This window comes from Tupaia chinensis, unplaced genomic scaffold (assembly GCF_000334495.1).
Source record: "Tupaia chinensis unplaced genomic scaffold, TupChi_1.0 Scaffold143422_1, whole genome shotgun sequence".
Classification (NCBI taxonomy): Eukaryota; Metazoa; Chordata; class Mammalia; order Scandentia; family Tupaiidae; genus Tupaia; species Tupaia belangeri.
This window is the reverse complement of record NW_006203266.1, coordinates 245,783-263,986: the sequence shown is the minus strand read 5'-3', so window position 1 is coordinate 263,986 and position 18,204 is coordinate 245,783. Positions and strand designations below refer to the sequence as shown.

Here is an 18,204-nt window from a genome sequence, read left to right as displayed (position 1 = left end):
GACAATGATAGTCATGTTTCCACTTACACTCAGTAAGTATGTGATTAACATAAAGGTGAAAATCACAACTTGTAACTGTGGGTCGTCTGTAAGTCCCAGAAGAATGAATTCTCTAATTGATGTCTTATTTGGCATGGCTAAGCTCAGAATTCTGATAGTCTGCAGATAAAAAGAAGAGTTTTTTCAGTTTATAATATGATTTCAAATATATTTATAACGCTCTTATTCTTCATTTTAAAAATTCTAGTGGATTAATTCATTTGGCAGAATACCTATAACCAGAATTGCCAGGTTAAATTATTTTTTTTAGTATGAATAAGATTGACAGGTGTTTTATTACTTGTTTGAAAAAGTTTATGTATTTATTTCTTCCATGAGAGACAAAAAGAGGGAAAGAAAGAAAGGGAAACCCAATAGGGTCTCAAATCTGTGGTTCACCTCCCAAGTCTTCAACCAGCTTTGGCTCATGGGCAAGTGAGTGCACAGGGCACTAAGAGAGGTGTATGTCCTTGATCCATAAACTTTCCTATGTGGAATTGCCCTGCAGAGTATCACGTTCTCCACGGCATCACCTCCTGGCCCCTTGCATCTTATTACTTTTAAAAACATTTTAATCTCACCCTTTGTAATTCCTTGCTACATATTTTTGATAATTTAGCTGACACACAGGGTTTTTTTTTGTGTCTTTTTCTTTCAATTATAAAAGTAGGCAATAATGATAAATGCTTAGCTTACTTCATTGTTCTTGGAAAAGTTTAAATGAGTTATCAAGATACATAGTAATTTTGAAAAATTTAATAGCCATATATATAAATGCTGTCATTGGAAAATGTAATTCAGTCTTTTCTGAAATGATCCTTGATTGTTTTTTTTGAAGAGGTTTTTGCTATAGGGTGTGTGCACTCGCCAGACAGACAGAGAGAGAGAGACAGAAACGAGAAATCCCCCCCCGCCCCCAGAGGGGATGGCCACGCCGCAATCCCTTCTCTTCCGTTCTCCTCTCGGGATCTTGGGCACGCACACACATGCGCCCGGCATGAGTTTTAAGCCACCGGGTCCGGGATGTGAACCATGTTGACTACATGGGAGTCCAGCAACATAGCCATTACGCTAACTGCTGGTCCAATGATCCTTTATTTTTACTCATAGCAAAAAATTTAACAGAAAATATGGAATGTATGGGAAGTTCTTTGAAATCCATGCTTCTTATCTTCACAGAAATTTGACCCTATTAGCTCCTCTCTGACTGACAATGACACAAACACAATGTATTTGACAAGCCATTAATAATAACACAAATCATTACTAATTAACAAGGCCATAACATAAAATTTTCAACTGGACTTCTCAAAAATAGTCAATCATATAAATAATGTAAGAAATCAGATTGTATTCCCAGTGAGATAAATAAAATATTTCAGAAAGTTATTGAATGACAATATTTATCCAACTGTGCTTTGAAAAAGAATACTCTGATAACTTTCTTGTTTTTCAAGGCAGTGATAAAGAAAAGGAATATCTTACAGAGAAAATAACAAAAATAACAGCAATATAGCAAAAAATTCAATGATATTTTTTTCCTTCCTCTTCTTCCTGTTTTAGGGGAAATAAATCTATTTTATATAGCCTTTACCCTACATCCAACAATCTTCCTGATAGAGTCCATAAAATGACATATGTTTCAGATTAAGCAATTGACATATAGGTGGAATATGTCACTTGCACAAGGTCACATAGGTGGTAAATGCAGATAGAGTAGTATCCACAATTACCTTCTGTTATACCATTTTCAATGTTTAACAGGGCTTCAGATTCAATGTTATTTGATGAAAGAGTTAATTAGTGATTGAATAATGCATACACAAAACTAATTGGTTCCGACCTCAAGATTTAGAGATTTGTGTCAGCTCTATGAGCTGTATTCAGCTCTGCATTTAGATATTGGTTTATCTGAATCAATCAGTCCTGAGCAAAAGAGACAGCCGTAACGGAGAGTGTTGACAAAACAGGAACTACAGGGAATGAAAATTTTATAATCCCAAAGAGGCAGATAGTAAACACTCTGAAGATATTTACCTGGATTGCTCAGCATGATCTATTGCTATCAGCATTAGACAAAAAGAAACCAGCCTGGTGGTTCTTGAGAGATCCATGAGGGTAGTCTGATCTGAAAACAGAATGAGAGAGTGAGGCATCAGGAGTGTGCACATGGCAACGGAATGGTGTAGGGCATCCTGTGTCTTACCTGACTGCAATCATACCACCTGAGAGTCAGCTAGGAACAGTGCCTAATAGCTTCTTGAAGTAGTACATTTCTTGGCTATGGTAATTTTTCAAATTTCAGCTAAGAACATGATGCAATAATCAACAAAATGACTACATGCGGCATTCCAGAAAGATTATTTGTTAAAGAGTTCTATGATTTGGGACTGGCAAGTGAGGTGGTGGTTAAAGGTGCTGGATTCCCACATGACCTACATCAGTTTGGGTCCTGGACTTGGCAGCTTGCTTTCTTGCTTTTCCTTTCTCTCTCTCTCTGTCTCTGTCTTGTCAAATTAAAAGATAATAATAACAAATGAAATAAACAAATAATTCTTAAAAAAAAGAGTTCTATGATTTAGAAACAGCAATGTGGATAAAGAAGAAATATACTCACATTTATGTTTATCCTTGATGGAGGCAAGTCATAGTTTAAACATATTAATAAATATTTTTCCTGTTATCTGTAATGAGAAACATAATGTTTTAGATATAAAGGTTTCCTTCATTTTTATACCTTATTATCAAACTGATTTACTTTTGTACAGGTACTTAATTATTAAAATTTAAACATATTGTCTAAATCACCCCTTGTCATAAACCTATTTCTCTACCAACACTTAATCTATTAGGATAAGAAAATTCAACCAGATCCTTCCCTTTTTTTCTGAAATTTAATTGTCATATGTTTCATTTTTCTGACATTGTTTGTTGCTTTTAGGTTTTTCAAAAGCCTTTCTCCAAAGGAAACAGAAACATTTTATGTATTTTTGGATGTAATGTTAGAGGAGTTTGTTTTTGTGGGAAACATAATAGGTACCTCCTAGGAGACAAAAACAAATGCATCTGCAACACATTTTCAGAAACACTAATTTGGTTCCCTTGGGAGTCATTAGATATTGGTGGAATATATTTTGAATTCTACCTATAGTATGAGGCTATTTCACATAAATCAAAGGGAAAACCCAATGAAATAAAGATTCCTTGCTTTTGTGGTTTTCAAATTATTCTTCTGAGTATTGTTTTAAATAAAGAGAGACTCACTCTGACTTTCTAGTAAATTTTGGGGTTTTTTTAGATTTAAAAAAAATTTCCAGATTAATTTCACATTTTACATAAAGATCCATCATGATATATCAGATTAATTTCACATTTTACATAAAGATCCATCATGATATATAGCATTTTATTTTTCAACAAAGAACTTTTTTTATCTTTTAAATGTTTCTTCCCTTTGTACTTCATACCCATGCTCTATCACCCACTCTCTACCTGCCCTCCCTCTGGTGTCTACATTTACACTCTGTACTATCATATCTTCTGTGATAGAGGGCAGACAGATGTTACACATTGTTTATCTTTTTAACAGTGTGTATCTTTCTTTCTTTTTTTTCTTTCTTTTTTTTTTTTTTTTTTTTGGAGGGATTTTTACTATAGGGTACGTGCTCTCGCCAAGAGAGAGAAAAAGACAGAAAGCGAGAAGTCATCTCTCAGGGAGGATGCCATGCAATCCCTTCGCCTCCACTCTCTTCTTGTGATTTTGGGCACACACACGAGTCTAGCGTGAGTTTTAAACCTCTGGGTACCGGACTTAATCAGCAGTCGATTATGTGGGAGTCCAGCGACATAAACATTAGGTCATCTGCTGGTTCCTATAGTGTGTGTCTTTCAAGGTTTCCCCACTTCACTTGACATTGAATCTTCTATATTTATCCACTTTGAATTAAACAATAAGGTCTTATTGTTTTAGTTTTGTTTTTATTTGCTTGTTTTTCCTTTATTTTTTTTTACATTTAATCACTGTACATCTTTATCACATACAAATTAATTTTCCCAGAATGAATTTTCTAGTAAATTTTAATGAGAAAACATAAATTATGAGATTGGAATGCAATTTGGTCCTAAAGAAACACTAATCCTAGATTTAATAGAACAAAGAAGGATGACCGTCATTTTTTGGGTAGAGCTGAGATTGGAAAAGACCATGCATTTTTAGTTGAATAATTTAGCAAAGTGTTACTGATTTCTTAAACTAAATACATTTGTGGATTTAGGAGAATAGATAAATATATGACCCAACACTGGGTATTGCTTAGTTTTATGTGAGTTCAGTCATTAGAATAACGGATTCTAGGCTTCAATGAAGTGGAGGTGCCAAATCATGTGGTCCATGTTCTAGCATGCTAATCAAAACTAAAACCTATTCATTGCTTTGATACTGGGGAGCATTTGTGGAGTCGAAGTTATAACAGCAGAAAATTATCTCCGATCATCAGACAGTGGCAAAGACCAGATAAAGCCTTACAGCTTCAGTCCTTCTGGAGAAAATATTACTCTCATATCAAAATCAACCACAGAATCCCAGACTTTTGAACAGTATCTAATGCCTTGTAATCTTTAACTAATTTTGTTTTTTGCTTTCTTCCATTTTCTTGTTTCTTCTTTCATTTTTATTAAAATTCAAATTAAGGGTCATATATAAGTGAATCTCTAAAAATTATACATCTGAAAATAATACTTTAATCTATGATTGTAGGCTCACTGATTAACTATTAATAAAGAAAAAATATAATTACATTGAACTTCAAAATTAAAAACTTACATTCTGAGTACAGAAAATAAAGAGAATTCAAAGAACCCATTACCCTACTGGGAAAATATTTAACCTGGCAAAAACACAGATAATCTATTTATTTATTTATTCATTTGTTTGTTTTTGAAGTTTTTTCCATAGGGCACATGTGCTCTCTATAACAAGAGTTAGACAGAAAGAGAGAAAGTGAGAAATCACCCACCAAGGGGGATAGATACACAAAGATACACAACAATCCCTTCTCCTTCACTCTCCTCTCCAGATTTTGGACATACACACACCTGGCATGATTCTCCAGTTATCAAGTCCAGGATTGAACTGCAGTCAGTCTTGTAGGATCCAGTGCCTTAGCCACCACACCAACTACTCCCCAGAATCAAATCTTAAGAATAGCAAAAATACTCTACCTGAATATAATTTTTATTTACTGACTACCTAGGTCTATTCTCTATTATACAAAGTAGTTCTTCAATACTAAGTGTATTTTGGTAAACTGATTTTTGTTGTTGTTGTTTTTGTTGTTTTGTTATAGAATGTGTGCACTCACCAGATGTAGAGAGAGAGAAAGAGAGAATCAAAGAGAGAGAGAAAGTGAGAAATCACCCCCAGGGAGGATGGCCATGCCACAATCTCTTCTCCTTGGATTTTGGGCAAGCACTCACACACACTGATATGTCTTTGAAGCCTCCCGGTCTGGGACTCAAACTATGGAGTAGGCCATGAGTGATACAGAGCCTTAATCTCCATGCCATCTTCTGGCCTGTAAATGTTCTTATTAAACCTACTTCCATGTTGATGTAGCATGACTTCACGTAAGGATATTTTATGAGTATTGATACTTCATGATCAATGAGAATAGTGTAACATTCAAGATTTGTTTGGATGAGCCAATTTTTTAAAAAAATTCTGCTGTTGATATTACTCTTGCTGTCATATCAGATAGGTTTACCTATTTGTTCAGGTTTAGCTATTTGCCATAATAGCCTAGATGTGCTGTCACCTAACATCCTTCTTTAAAATATGTTAATGTCCAGACAGTTTTTTTGAATCTGTAAATTCTCACTTGGTTCCATATTCTTCAGAGGCTTCAATATTTTTTAAATAGAATAACATTTCCACAGGATTTGCTGATCTGTATTCGTCGAAAATTTTTCTTACAGGATTTCTACGAGAAGATATTTCCACTTTTCATGACCTCTTCTCTTTGTGGACATAGACATCCTTTTTTCTTTTTTTGACATTTGCTTTTTTATGATGGGTATTGATATTCACCTTGTGTAAAATTCACATTGTTTAAAACTAAATACATAAAGTGTATTATATATTTTTCTGATATTTCTTATATTTCAAACTATTATAAGGAAGAGCAAGACACAAATACAAAATATTGTATAGTCCTACACATGCCCAGATATTCATGTTCTAACAGAGAAAATTATTTCTTGACACTACAAAAATATGATAGTTTAAATTTTCCATCTAGGAGCTAGCACCATAGCCTCGTGGTTAAGGAAGACAAATCCCACTTGATTGTTCATGGTTTAACTCGTGGCCCTGGCAATTTGAAAAACTCCCTAAGCATGGGTGCGTTGTGCCTAAAATCCTGATAGACTATGGAAGAAGGGATTGTGGATTGTGGAGTGATCCCGCCCCATTAGGAGTGCTTTCTCCCTCTCTCTTCCTCCTTCTGTTTCTTTTTGGGGAACACATGCACCTTCTGGCCATTAAAAATTTTTACTCTATTCATAGTTGTGACTAATTAAGCCATAATTGTGGCTTAAATTTATCATTACTTATATCTTACATAATTGATATTATTTGTATTAAGCATAAACATGCATTATTATGTAGAAAAATTACATTCCTGAGATAACCTTCTGGCAATTAAAATTTTTTCTTCTATTCATATTTGTGAATAATCAAGTCATAAATGTGGTCTAAATTGATCATTACTTAATATCTACATAATTGAATTTTTTGTATAAAACATAACATACATTCCTATATAGAAAAATTACATTCCTGAGATAACAATTCTCCAGTGCTTTTTACCTTAAAAACATAATTGAGTTAGTCAATGCCATTTTCTAGTGGCTTTTAACTAGTATAAACTTAAAGGGTTTTCAAAAGTCTTGGTGTCATGTTTTGCCCCCTTTTCCTTGTATTTGTAACCATATATACATTATGTGGATAGTAAAGAAAATCCCTAGAGATCATATACCATGCTCACAAGAAGGAAATGTATATATCCTCCCATTTTATACATCCAACAGAATTTCTTTAAGGGTTGCAAGCATTTGGCATGGTGGTTAACTGCTGAACTCCCACATGGCTGATGCAGTTCAAGTTCCAGACCTGGAGGTTTGAAAATTAAACAGGTGCTTGTGTGTGTTTCCAAAACCCCAAGAGGAGAATGGATTGGGGCATCACCATCCCCTCAGGCGGTAATTTTTCACTTTTTCTTTCTCTGTCTCTGTCTCAGTGAGGCTACATGCCCTATAACAAAAAAAAAAAAAAAAAAAAGGAAAAAGAAAAAAACTTAAAAAAAGAATTTCCATAACGGTCTGATATCCTTGGATATATACCAATATTTTTAAAGAGATTTTTGCTATAGGGCACTTGCTGTCGCCAGAGAGATAGAGAGACAGATAGCAAGAAATCATCCCCCACGGGGGATGGCCATGCCGCAATTCCTTCTTTCCCATTCTCCTCTAGGGATTTTGGGCATGCACACACATGTGCCTGGCCTGAGTTTTAGGCCACCAGGTTCAGGCCTCAAATGCAATCAACTACGTGGGAGTCCAGTGACATAACCATTATGTTATCTGCTGGTCTTTACCCTTAATGAAATAAATTTATAAGAAAAAAAGTGAGCAGATTGAAATACAACTCCATTTGTCAAAATATGGTTGAATTGCAAAGAATAGGTTACATATAAAGATGAGCTTCAAAAAATCAATGAAAAATATTTTGTGAAAATTCATAGGTTAAATGGCTTTACTATCTTTTAAAACTTTTCTGTGAAGCATTTGCACTCACCAGAGAGAGACACTGAGAGATAGAGTGAGGGAAAATGAGAAACATCCCCCAGGGAAAAGGACATGCAGCAATTCCTCTGTTCAATTCTCTCCTCAGGGTTTTGGACACATAAGCACAGATAGCCACCATGTTTTTCAAGCTGCCAGATCAAGGACTCTACCTTGCATCGGCCATGTGGTATCCAGCCTCCTTAACTTCCATGCAACACATGGGGCATGGCTAAATGACATTTAAAATACAATTTTATTGTATATTTTAATATTATTCGTAAATTATATTATAAATTTTAAAATACTTTTTTTTCAAAAATTGTGTTTTAAACATTTATCATCACACTTCTCCCATTTGCCCATGTGCTTGAATCAGCCACATCAACAGATGCAAAGCAAATTCACATTTACATAGACTCTCTAAAGTACCAACTGAAAAAAAAATGGTTATAGAGCAAAGAAGTAAAATATAATTCTTGAACAGCGGGGACATTGAGTTCTCTGGTGCCTAAAAGAATTCAGTGTATTTGCCAGTGCTAACAGAATTAATTATTAACCTAGTAAAGCACTTTGGACCAGCAGATTTAATAAATCATTTCACTGAGATGTATACATGCAAATATCAAATGACTAGTTTATACTTTAAACATTAAAATTTTCAGATTGAACAGGTTAATTTTAGCCTGACTTTGATTAAATGTAACCTTGTTTCTATAAATGCCTGTTTTAAGAACTTGATTTTTTAAATGAAAAGACAATCCAAGAACTACAAATTCAAATGACTATTAAGATAAAGAATTCCGATAGTAAATTAAATGATTTATGTGTTCATACAGTAGTTTATGGAGAAGAAATGCATAAGTACAAAACTAAATTTCACTCTTTTAACTGTAGAGACATATTAAAAGCTCCTTGTAGGAAAGATTTATGTCAAAATGTGGACTGTATAGACATACTAACTCCCACACCCTCCTATGTATAAAAACAAATATACTTTTTTTAAAGTAAGAAAGACGATCAATGATGGAAAGCATTTTAGGATATCATCACTGTACCAAGATTTTGAAACTATGTAAGAAACAGAAAACACAAGATTATAAATAGCAAGAAAGAATTGAAAGAGAGAAAATTGAATTTCATGAAACCAAAGAAAAATAAGATTTTCCAAGGGATGCTCAGATAATTTCCAACTTCGACTCAGCAAGTTAACAGAAACAATGAGCTACAGAACAAACATCAGCATAGTTCATTAACGATGCTTTGCAGTGAAGGTATTGGGGACTTACAGAGATCACAAGCACACTTGTAGTAATTTTGGTATTTAGGCCAAAAAGGCATTAAGTGAGAATTGTTATATTAAAAAATAAAATTACCAAAGGAGCAATAACACCTATGCCCCAAGAAGTATAGTTCAGCATTTATACTATAAAACTATAGGAGATACAAGGAAAAATAGACGTATACTAGAGGTGGAAAAATTTACCTCATGAAAGAGCATATTTTAACACTTCTCACACTTATGTACTGGATAGATCATTTTTCAGAAAAATGTGATGATGTCTTTCCCCCAGGTTTTGCTTGGTGCCCAGAGAGAAGTTTCCTCAATGGTTAAACTAAATTCTGGCATTCTTGTTATATGTCACCCTCATTTATGTGACATCAACTATTCATGCTCAGGAATTTTTCTACACTTCAAAATATATAAGGATAACTGAATTCAAAATGGTATAAATAGAGAATAAAACCTGAGGGGAAAAGAAGCTGAATTTAGAAATGGAAGAAAAAGTGGAATAATATTAGTGTTGAGTCGTAGAAAAGTTCCATTTAGACCTGAGACTATGAATTTCTTTATGATTAAATTTTATTCAAGAAATATTTTTTCAACAAGTTCTTAAAAGATTGTTTTACCTGCAAGTTACTCAGGAAATAAAAAGATTTAGCATTGTGGCCATAAGTGCGTTGAGCACTGCTCTGCTGTGCACTTGGTGAAAGCCATAAAGCCATTCCTTCTTTTTTTTTTTTTTTTTTTGGAGGGGTTTTTGCTATAGGGCACATGCACTTGCCAGACAGACAGAGAGAGACATAGAGACAGAAAGCGAGAAATCACCCCCCAGGGGGGATGGTCATGCCGCAATCCCTTCTCCTCCATTCTCCTCTCGGGATCTTGGGCACGCACGCACACGCGCCCAGTGTGAGTTCTAAGCCACCGGGTCCAGGACGCGAACCGTGGTCGACTACGTGGGAGTCCAGCTACATAGCCATTACGCTAACTGCTGATTTCCAAAGCCATTCCTTCTTTAGCTGACATTTTGACATACATGAAAATGCAGGAATCTATCAGGGTGAGAGTAATAATTGTTAGGTTTCCAGTTTACTCAGTATATATGCTATAAATAGGAATATAAAAATAAAAATGTTTAGATTTTGATCATACGTTAATCCCATAAGAATGAATTCTTTCAGAGATGTATGATTTTTCATTTCTTATGGTTGATTTCTGCCTAGTCTATAAATGAAAGCAAGAAAGAATGAAATATTGAGAGCAAGTTTACAATCCACTGGAAAGCATGTAAGGATTATACGGAAACAATAAACAAGCTATCAAGTTGTACTGAATTCTGAAAATGTAAATAAACCACACACACACACACAGACACCTGTTTGTTATCTCCCTTGAAGGTAAGTAATGATTTAATATGGAGTCACTTTATAGATTTAATAAATGGCATCTTTATCAGAAATATTTACATACCAAACATGTTTTTACTTAAAATTTGATTATATCTGTATGGACACTAGATAAAAAAACAAAATGTAAATATTTTTTATTTTTAAATACTAGTCCTATGACCACATGTTCAGTTTTTTGAAAATTAAACATTTTTTTAAGTTTGTTTTTTATTCACCCATAATAACTTACATGCATATGGATACAGTCTGATATTTAGCATGAAAATAATACACAATAATCAAATCAGAAAAATTAGCAAATCCATCATCTGAAAGATTTATCATTAGTTTTTATTGTGAACATTTAAAATCCTCTCTTAGCTCTTCTGATTTTTGTTTACTATCATCACTCTATGGTCTACAGAACATCCGAAATTATTCCTCTATAAAACTGTAATTTTGTATCTTCAGATTCCCTTTTTTCTCCTACCCTGCTTAAGTTCTAATTATCATTATTTTACTTTCAATAAAGTTTTTAGTTTTAGTTTTTGTTATTTTCTACAATGTTTCAAGAAATTGAATGTCAGGAATGTCAGTCTTGCCTATTTAAGGGCAAAGAATTCCCTCTTCTTTTGAGGCTCATTGAAAATCACTAATAAAAGAAAATTTAACAAGAGAAAATGTATACACTTTACTTTAATGTTTTTGTGTATATAAGAGAGCCATAAAATGTATGAACTCAAAATAGGGATCAGAGTTTTATAGTATAAATACCCCTTATAGAGAGGAGAGTGGAGAGCAATTAATGGGACTCATGTTCAGTTGAAGGCTAATTAGTAAATAATTGTTTCTAGAAGCTGAATAAGACCAACAGTAACTGAAAGACAAGGGGCAAGAGGAAAAACTGCACAGGATCAAACTTGTCTGAAGCAGATACAGATTCTCTGAACTGTCCATAAAGAAGAGGAATAGGGGACCAGGAGTTAGCGTAATGGCTATGTCGCTGGACTCCCATGTACCCTCTGGCATATAAAAATATTAAGGGAGAGAAACAAACTAGAGTTTGGCCATTTAATCTGATTTTTGAATATTCCATAATATTTTTTTATTTCTACACCTTTTACTAATGTTTAATGCACAAAATCTTTTTTTGTGCAATCAACCTATCATAGTCTGAGGAAACATTTGGCACTTGTCCAGTTGACTTAGTGTAGTTGAGATTAATATATCCACTCACTGTACCTCAAAGGCTATTCTATTTAAATAAAACTTTCAAGTCACACATTCTCCTAGTCTTCTGGATGACAGATTTGTTTAATCTCTTTCTAGTATCCACTTCTTGACCCTTTTACCTGTCATTACTAAGTTTGCTACTTGCTGAAACATTTTAAAAACTGGCTTCGGTACTCACTAATCTACAACTACTGTTTTGCATAATCCATTAATGCCATTCTTCATTTTAAAACCCAAGTGTGTCCCCTCCCTACGCACCACGCCCCCTGCTGCCTAAGCTCAACCTGCCAACTGGGAGTGTTGGGCAGCACCTGACTTGATCCTCTTACTAAGTTATAACTCCTTAGTTTGTTCCCAGCTCATCAAGAGTTGAAAGTTTGGAGACAAGCAGATGGCAAAATGGTTACATTGCCAGACTCCCATGTAATCGACCAAGGTTCAAGTCCTAGACTTGGTGGCTTAAAATTCACGCCAGGTACCTGTCTCTCTGGTGAGCTCATGTGCCCTATAAAAATAATCTCTCTAAAAAGAAAAAAAAAAGCTGAAAATTTGGTAGAGGAACCAACCTTCTGAAGTTACCTTCATATGTTCTGATCTGGGAAATGCAGCACTGTAATAGGAACACACCTGGGAACTAAGGGTGAAATTCTCTTTGCTAATACTACAGAATCTATTTCATTAAATAGAAAAAGTGAATACTGCATCAGATAACCAAAAGCCAGCACAGAGATCAAAGAAACATGAGAACACAAGGTGGGGGGGTAACTCTCCCCCAGGTGAATGCAATAGCCCCTCACCAATAATGGACAGCACAAAGTTCAAAGAAACATGAGAACACAAGGTGGGGGGGGGGGGTAACTCTCTCCCAGGTGAATGCAATAGCCCCTCACCAATAATGGACAGCACAAAGTAATTCACAGAAATGTCAGAAAAAGAATCCCAAACATTCATAGTGAAAAACTCAATGAGATGCAAGAGAAAACAGTCAGTATAAGGAAATGAGAATATCATTTCAAGACATGAAAGAGGGGTTCCATAGAGAGACACAAAACCCAAAAATGTCTAGATTTCTCTTAGAAGTTCTTCTAATCTGACTGGTCACATGTAAATAATGGCCAATGTCCTCTGACTCTACATTATTAATTGGTTTAGTATGTTATAAATATTCCATCTTTTCTATTTCATGCTTCTACAGCATTTTTTAACTGAGAAAATTATCTCAGCTAGAAGCTATGCAACAAGAGACAGGACTTAGTTTCTTAGACACGACAGATTACAGATAACTGATATAGGCTCAAAAACAAAAAAATCTATTGCTAAATGCTAATAGCCTATCCTGTTACATTGGTTTGTTCTAGAAATATCTTCAATAGCTCAAAATGAGAAACACATGACTATTGTTCTCCAGTACCCTACTTCTTTCCTCCTGCAGTCTTCCACTCTTCATTCCCTATTGTAACCTCCAGCAGAATTCCTGCTCTGATTTTGGGTATTATCCAAGGATGCAAAACAATCCTTTGGTGCTTTTAGTCACCTACTTCAAATCCCATCATAGAAAGAGAAATTAAACAGAAATGAAAGTGTAATATGATGGATATCAAAGACTATTTTTGTGTTTTCAAAAGGACAAGTTTCACTAAATTGATGGGAAGGAGATATGTGTATTTGAGTGTGTGCATGTGTGTCTGTGCGTGTGTGGGTGACTAAGTTGGCAGTAGAGACAATAAACGATATATTTATGTCTCTATTTGTGTGCTGTATACCCATTTACTTTGACTGTTTTGTTGCCTACATACTTTGCCAATAAAATGAATAACAAAACAGGACAGATAGAGTTTATTTTCTGAGATAATTCTCAGATACAGACAGGCAACTTAACTATCACTGCCCTCACTTTGCTGTATTCCCATCTCAAGACTCCAATGCATTTTTTTTCTCTGAAATCTCTCTTTCCTGGAAATTTCATTCACTTCTGTTGTATTCCCAAATTCCTCATCACCATTGTAATCGGAGAAAAGACTTTCCTATCACAGTTGTGTATCTCAGGGTTTTTTTTTTTTTATGTATTATTAATGGTTACAGAATTTTTCCTTCTGGTTGCTAAGTCTTATGACCGCTATGTTGTCATCTGTAAACCTTTGCATTATACATTTATAAGGAGTACCAAATTTTGCCACCAGCTTGTACTGAGTTCTTGGATAACTGGATTCCTGGTCATTTTCCCTCCACTAATTTGGGCCTTAATCTGCATTTCTGTGGTTCAAATGTAATTGATCGCTTTATTTGTGATATTTCTTCTCTTTTGCAACTTTGCTGTTCTGAACTGGAACTAATTGCATTTCCTTAGCTGTAATGGCACTCATTGTCACACTGTTATTAATAGTCCTTTTTTATTCTTACATCATCAGGACTATTCTAAAACTTCCAAAAGTTTTTCCACCTGCTCTTCTCACAGGATTGTTGTCTCCATGACTTACAGTCGTTGTATATTTACCTACATAAAGCCATCAGCAAATGAAAGAATTACTTTAAGCAAAGGAGTTGCTGTGCTCAATACTTCAGTTGCTCCTTTATTAAACCCATTCATTTATACTCTAAGAAATCAGCAAGATAAACAAGCTTTCAGGGCTATACTCAGAAAGATATTAACTGCTTCAGAAAAGTACTACTATTTATTTTAAAAATTAATATGAAAACATAAAAAACTTTAAATGAACACTATTTGGCTCTTCTAATTAAGAATTGGTATCTAATACATTATTTGTTTAATAATATATATATGTATATATATATATATATATATACATATATATATTTCCGTTCTACTCTTTCTGAGATTAACTTCTCTTCAATATGAAAATTTTTGTATATTAGAATATATCATTGAAAAGTTGAATTTCTATAAAAGCATGTTAGAATAAAATGAATGAGTGGTTTGATTGTATTTTAGAATGTAAGTTCTCCAAGAGCTGAATCTATTAATTTAAAGAATTTTATTGCACTCTGACTTATTTAAAAGCCATTTTTCTTTCACACGCTTGTTCTCAAAATTAAGTATGCTTAAATTCCAATAGAGCTTACTTTTGAAAATAATGTACAAAATTATTTCATCAAGTGATTTTTAAGCTAGCAGTTATAACCATCAAATAAAGCATAATTTTCTTTCAAATGAATCATAGATTTTATTGGTGTGATATTATTTGTGTTTTTGTTAGAGAGATTTTAAAAATTGCAATAGAGAGTAAAATATAATTTAATGCATAATTGATTCCACACAGTTCTTTACAACACCGTAAGTGAGTTTAATCTCTTGAATATGGCAATTGATGTACTGAAAAATGGTACTATATGATGAATATCATTACCTTTCACGTAATTAGTAGTTTTTCACTTTGTACAAGTTTAACATTGTACGTGATTTTGAACATTAACATCTTAAAATTTAGATGATGTTAAAGTTGAAATTATGTTTCACGTTTTCAACATAGGGGTATGAAATTACTTCTTCTTCTTCTTATTATTATTATTATTATTATTAGTTGCCAGAGGGTGCATGTGCTTGCCAGAGAAAGATAGAAAGAGGGATTTAGAGAGAGAAACCCTCAAAGTAGTGTGGTCATGAACAAATCTCTCCTCCTTCTTATTCTTTTAGGATGCTGGGCACACATATACATCAGGTCCAGGATTTGAACTGTGCTGTTGGCCGTGTGGCATTTGGCTCCCCTAACCATCAAGCCACAGCTATCTGTAAAAAAAATTTTTGCTCCAAACTATAATTTCAGAACATGTATATAATACACACTCCACTTGACCAGATAATATGTGTTTTTTTACATCATACAAATCAACATGGTGGAAATTAAATAGTAAATGCAAGATTATCTTCCTTATGTACCAGTGGCATTTATTCTTATCCATGTCTGTAGGTTTTTTTTTTTAATCATGTCCTATGTCAGTATTCTTGAAAATATTTGATGATGAAAAAAATGAACATGAATGGATCTAATAAATTTTATTACCATAGTACTAGTGGAATCTGATCTTCATAATAAATTATAAGATGAAAAGGATATTTAGAAAGATGTATCTTTAAAAGATAACTATTTCTGTAATAGCAACATGATAATTATTGTTGTCAGTCTGCCTAGAAAAAATGGAGAAGATAAATTCATAGGGTAATGCACTATGGCAGTGTCTCATAATTTTCCATAATCTGCGTAGTCTCATTATTAATAAATAAAGCAACATATTCTGTCCTCCAATTTCACTTGTGTGTGACAGTATATTTCTAAGTGACTGTAACATAACAACATCCATTTAACATCCTCTTTCAATATAACTCCAATACCTCTTCTGAGGACACATAGTCTTAAGTTTTCTTTGAATTTAAGCAGAAGCTAGTGACTGCTCTTACCAATAGAATATAGGAGAAAATATGTTTTGTAATTCTAAGGGTAGGTCATAAAAGCAATATATTGTAGCTCTGTCTAGATCTCTCTGTTTAGGGATACTTACCATTGGAAACTAATCACAATTCTGTTAAAAAAAAAAATACCCTAATTGCGTCTAAGGAGAGACCATATAGAGAGATGCACACAGAAGAAAACTGAGGCCACAAAATGGACATATTCAACTACCAGACATGTGAGTGAAGGTGTCTAGAGATAATTCCAGCTCTTAGACTTTTTTTTTTTTGGAGAGGTTTTTTTGCTATAGGGCGCGTGTGCTCGCCAGACAGACAGAGAGACAGAGAGATAGAAAGCGAGAAATCACCCCCCAGGGGGGATGGTCACGCCGCAATCTCTTCTCCTCCATTCTCCTCTCGGGATCTTGGGCGAGCACGCACACGTGCCCGGCGTGAGTTTTAAGCCACCGGGTCCGGGACGCGAACCACAGTCAACTACGTGGGAGTCCAGCAACATAGCCATTAGCTAACTGCGGGTTCCCCCAGCTCTTAGACTTTAAGCCTTCCGTGAGAGGCTCTGGACATCTAAGAGTAGAGACTGGTGAACACTGTACAAGTTGCTAAGAACAGGATATGTGAGCACAGTAAATGGCTAGTTTATGCCACAAAGCATTGAGGAAATTATTTTTTGTAATTTTAAAATTTTATTTATTTTCTTTATTGTACACATATATTTAACAATATAGTTTTACACAGTATTCTAAGAGTACTTTTCTTTATATTTTACAAAAGGGCTTGAAACATACAGACATTTAATTAATATTCATATCACAACACATCCAAATCTAATTCCTAAATAGATGCATTATAATTTGTTGAGAATTTAAAGGCTTAATGGCAATAATGAGGGGGAAGAGTATGCAAATTTATTTTACATAACTGACTGATAAATAAATTGAAGAAATAGTAAATAGAATTTAATAGGGTCTCACGTGCCCTGAAGGAGGTGGTGCCCAATTTGGAGGGGTAATGACTATGTCCAAATAATCTCGTATTTGGAACTTTTGCGACTGCAGGGTCATGAAATCATCAGTCCCCTTTCTGACGGACATGGTGCTGCCAATCTTAACGCGATAGCCGGGTCTTTTAAGGTCTGTAAAAACACTTGCAAAATTGAAGAGTGTGCCTTTTTTTTCTAGCTTCTGTGTAGACTTCTTTTACTAAACTAGTCAATTCTTTCGAGGTTGCATCCATCCAAGTGTAGATCTGCAGCTCGCTGGACAGTACGTTTCCACGGGAAAACTCGTCCATTCGGTAGGGGCAACCGTTTTTGATGGTGAAAAACCACAGCAAGAGAGGGCATGTCTTCTTCGAGTCTATCGGCTTTCCCGGTTCCTTCTTAATTTTCTCCTGGGTAACGAGACTCCACCGCCATTTTTCTCCTACTGCCCCGCTAGAGTTCGCCTTGACTTCCAACCCCTTCAGCGAGCGTGAGCTCAAAAACTCTGCCAAGGAGGGAACCAGCAGTTAGCGTAATGGCTATGTCGCTGGACTCCCACGTAGTCGACGGCGGTTCATGTCCCGGACCCGGTGGCTTAAAACTCACGCCGGGCGCATGTGCGTGCCCAAGATCCCGAGAGGAGAATGGAGGAGAAGGGATTGCGGCGTGACCATCCCCCCTGGGGGGTGATTTCTCACTTTCTGTCTCTATGTCTCTCTCTGTCTGTCTGGCGAGGGCACACGCACTACAGTGAAAATCTCTCCAAAAAAAAAAAAAAAACTCTGCCAAGGAGCCTGAGGCTCACCCGCCATCGAGAAAATTTCTTTTAAATTAAAGTCTCTTGGCATATGGGTCCTTACAATTGGCATTTTTAAAATAGATATTAAAAATAATTCATAGTTCAAAGTAGAAACCTGAGATTGATGTCTGAAACTTGACAATTTTGACCATTAATAAGGATATAGCTCATGTTTGCAAAAACTCATGATATTTGGATAAATAATATTTGTGCATT

General features: G+C 34.8%; 1 pseudogene; it reads right to left on the bottom strand.

Annotated features, from left to right (window-relative positions):
* Positions 1 to 17,166: 17,166 nt before the first annotated feature.
* LOC106733317 (histone deacetylase complex subunit SAP18 pseudogene) lies at positions 17,167 to 18,001 on the bottom strand (annotated as a pseudogene).
* Between the last annotated feature and the right edge of the window lie 203 nt (positions 18,002 to 18,204).